The following is a 4,303-nucleotide window of genomic DNA, read 5'->3' as shown; positions in this document are numbered from 1 at the left end:
GGAGGCCTGTGCTTCGCTTTGCAAGATCAGTGAGGGAATGGGGTAATTCAGATGTGGAGCTTACTCAGCAGCCTAGTGGTTGCACCACCCCTCCCCCAGCCCTGGTTCTCAAAGGCTTCCAGCTCAGAGGAAAAATGGAACAGAAGTGCAGGGAGATGTTTTAGTTCAAACTCCAATTAGGAGGAAAGTTGAGTTTAGGTTAAGAATCACACACACACAGCCCATTGAGTTAAAAGGCTCAGGATGGGTCTTATAGAACACAAAATGGCTTGGCTATTGATTTCCAAAATGTTTTGTTCAGGGTTTGCTCTGATCAATAGCTAAGCTCACATTCAACATTGGCACACATGGGTTGTGGTACAGGCACAATCTACAGTGTCAGCACTGCTTGTTAGCTTGCATGACTTTGGGCAGGACTTTTAGCCCATTTGCTTCCATTTCCTCATCTATAAAAATGGGACTAAAAGGGTACCTTTATAATAATATAAATGACGAATAAATTTATACTCTGTGAGATACTAATTACTGACTAATCTTGTCCCCATTCCTCCCATTAACCCAAAGCTAAGAGGCTAGCTGGAAGTCATCTAGCAAATGAGGGAAGAGCTAGAAACCCCACTTCTAAGGCCTGGCCATTCCTAGTTCTGGATGCTCTGCCCTTCAAACACTGAGGCCATCAAAACTCCCTGAGCTGTACTGACATGTCATTAGTTCAACAAATATTTATTGAAGGTCTGCTGTATGTCAGACACTGCTCTAAGCTGAGCATACAATTGTAAATAAAAGACAGACAAGGTCACTGCATTCGGGAGCCTACATTTTTTGCACAGTGCTGATGCTGGGGACTGAACCCAATGCTTACACATGCTAGGCTGTACCAGTGAGATATGCCCCCAGCACATGAACCCACATTATAGTGGGAGAAACCAACAACAAATAAGTTAGTGTATGGGGCTAAAGGTGTAGCTTGGTGTTAGAGCACTTGCCTAACCTATGAGGCCCTGGGTTCAAACCTCAGTATCATGGGAAAAAAAAAGGTTTAAGATATAGATTTATTTACCCATTTATTTTTTTGGTACTGGTGATGCTTTGCCATCGAGGCATCCCCAGCTCTTCTTACAAAAAAATTTTTTTGAGGCAGGGTCTCCCTACATTGCTTAGGGTCTAAGTTGCTGAGACCCCTACGTCAGCCTCCCATCACTGGGATTACACGTCCATGCCACTGCACCTGGCTTAAGATATGTTTTTATACAGTGCAAAGGAAGTGGGTGGCACATCCTAAGTGTACGGAACACGGACCTTTATGTTGTATTGCTAAGGTGCAGTTGTGCAGGGCGAAGAAGTGAGATGCTGGATGCTGTCTTCTGACTTACCTGGGTATTCCTGGCTCGCCTGAACTTGATCTTACATCAATTTTTCTACCCCTTCTTCCTCATCACTAAAACAATAATGGCCATTAAAGTTGTTATGAGTATTAATAATATAACTTTTTCAGTGTATTGTATTGTATTCAGGTAGATTAAGCTGGCCCTGGAAGGAAATGTAACATTGTACTGTTTTCTGGAATTGGGCGGAGAAATATTAGGACTTGTTTCTCATGTAACTTTTTAATTTCCATTTTTATCTTAAAATTATATAACGTGGGTTCAGGTGTACGAGTATATAAACACATGGGGAAGTACGTGTGATCAAAATTTCTGATGGGGGCTGTGGTTGGCTCACTGGTAGAGAACTTGCCTAGCACGTGCGAGGCACTGGCTTTGATCCTCAGCACCACATAAAAATAAAATAAAGGTATAAAAAAAGAAAAAAAAATCTTATGGGTTTGCAGTAAGAAAGGGTTAAAGGTAGGCCAATTAAACTCAGCCTTCATTTTACTTGCCCACCATGAACTAAGGTGTCAGTTAACTTGGTGCCACTATGCTAATCAATAGTAGAGTGAAAGAAAGAACCCAGTTTAATCCCAAATTACAGTTCTTTCAGTTTCTGGGGAAAAAAGGGAAGGGGAAACTAAATGCATGTTGCAAGATAGGTAGCAACTTTTAGATGGGCCATATCAAGTTCTCAGCCTGAAAAACATGCATGAGATAAGGACATCTCTGTACTGCTTCAAAGTCACTCACTCTCCAAGAAGGAAACCTATTTGGTGCCATCTCCTTTCCTCATGCACGGTGAAGTGTTTCTATTTCACATCACACTGCAGTTTTCTGTTTGTTTTTGCAGTGCTGGGGGTTGAATGTGCTAGGCAAAGGCAAGTATTTTGCTACTGAGCACCACCCCAGCCCTTTGTGTCCTTCCACTCTCAAGTGCACGCACACATACACTCACACACACTCCCTATCACCACACTCTGGCTCCTTTCAAATCACTCACTTCACCTCTACAGAGGTGACACAATCTGTAACAAAAAACTGAAGCAGCAAAATGTTGAAAATAAAAATAAAGCGGACTTTATTTAGAAGATAAAGGTGGTGGTATCAGTTTTGGTTAATAAAGTTGGGCTCAAGTGTTTTAACAGGTCTTTAATGCCATCACACAGACTGGCATGCCAAGGGCATTCTGAATGCCAATTACAGATTGAAGTTGTTTCAAAAACCAAGATGCTATCAAAAGCTGATGGAGTTTGGATTTCTCTTAAAGTCAGACTAACACACTTCTTAAATAGTAAGAGTAAATAGTTGCTTGGTTCTGAAAGTTTAAAACACTACACTGAGCAATTCCCCTCCCTTTCTCCACAAGTCCCTAGGGCAATATTACAGTTGCCTCTGACAGCTAAAATTTCCACATTTCAAGAGGGGGGCTGAGGGAAACAGGGAAAAATGAAAAGCAAAATTAAATGTAATTGGTATAGGCAGCTGCCACTTGTGGCAAACCAAAGTCTAGTCCGATGCCCATTTTCTTCACATTTGCACTGACATCTTCCCAAGCAGACGGTAACTACATTCTTAAAGGAATGTGCCAAGACTAGGGTGGGGGAAGGCCCAGACAGTGATTGGACAGAATGCATTTGCATCCAGTTGCCTTAGGTGGTACAACTGATTAAGGAAAATACCCAGACTATGGAAAATCCACTTGCCAAAGGTATCTAGGAAAGAGGAGGATTAAATACATAACCAGTGCAGAATAACTACAAGGCACCAAGACCACAATCCAACCAGCCCATTTCCTCCTCTCCATCACTGAATGGATCTGGGAGAAAGCATTAATAACAGCACTTATCAACTGGTTCCCTGGAACAAAACATGACAAAACACACGGAAGGTTTTGTTTTTATTATGGTTCTTGGTGTACTTTATTCTCTTGCTGTCTAGCTAAGCAACCCACACAGGACAGAAATGGGTAGCACTGAGGAATGATCAGATTATTTTTTCTTTCTTTCCCCAATATTCCTGCCCCTCCCTAAGCCCTGACCCAACCCTACCTAATATCAGGAATGGTTAGTATATCATTCTCCCTCACTCAAGAAACAACTAAAATGGAAACAAGGCATTAAGAGGACCAGGCCCTCTTCTCAATAGGCTTAGGAGCTGGTGTGAGTTCTCTATTCACAATGGAGCGTCTCTCCTTCAAACACCTGGATTTTTTTTTNTTTTTTTTTTTTTTTTTTGTACACTGGTTCATAGATCGGCACTTGACTTTGAACCTGGCACCAAAAGGCACAATATCTGATACCCTGTACAAGAGCTATTAGAGATGCTGCCATACGGATGGGCAAAACCGAGCCAATCCCACTTTGAATGGAAGGCTGGATCAGGGAAGGGAAGATGCAAAGGAAGAGATGGGAAAAAACATAAGCCCATGCTTTCTACAGGATGAAAATGAAAGTGGGTCTTGCCTTTTAATCCTCAAACTACTAGGAAACAATTTAAAAACCTTCCTTTTTTTTTTGAAAGCCGCATACTCAAATGCCAACAAAAACTCCCTAGTATCTGCAAAAACCAAAAGCTCACCAACATCCCTTCTTATTGCTGAAAGTCTAAAATTCAGGATGCCCTGTTCCCTTGTAAAAGGGAAAATGATTCTGGTTTATGGTAATCACAGCACATTACACTTGAAAAACAAAACAAAAAACTAAAATGTGTGAACAGGGGAGTGTTTGACACCATTTTATTAATCTTCAAACTTCAGTGGAAAAATATAACCATTTTCAAGTGCCACTTTCATCATGAGTTCTGCTGTGTGTGTGTCTACACATACATATAGACACACACACTTTTGTTTTGTTGGTTAGTTGGTTTTGAAGTGCAGCAAGAGACCAATACCGCATTGGAGTCAATCAAATAAAAGAGAACAGAAGGCCAAG

Source organism: Marmota marmota, unplaced genomic scaffold (assembly GCF_001458135.2).
Source record: "Marmota marmota marmota unplaced genomic scaffold, marMar, whole genome shotgun sequence".
Lineage (NCBI taxonomy): Eukaryota > Metazoa > Chordata > Mammalia > Rodentia > Sciuridae > Marmota > Marmota marmota.
Note: the sequence above shows the minus strand (reverse complement) of the source record.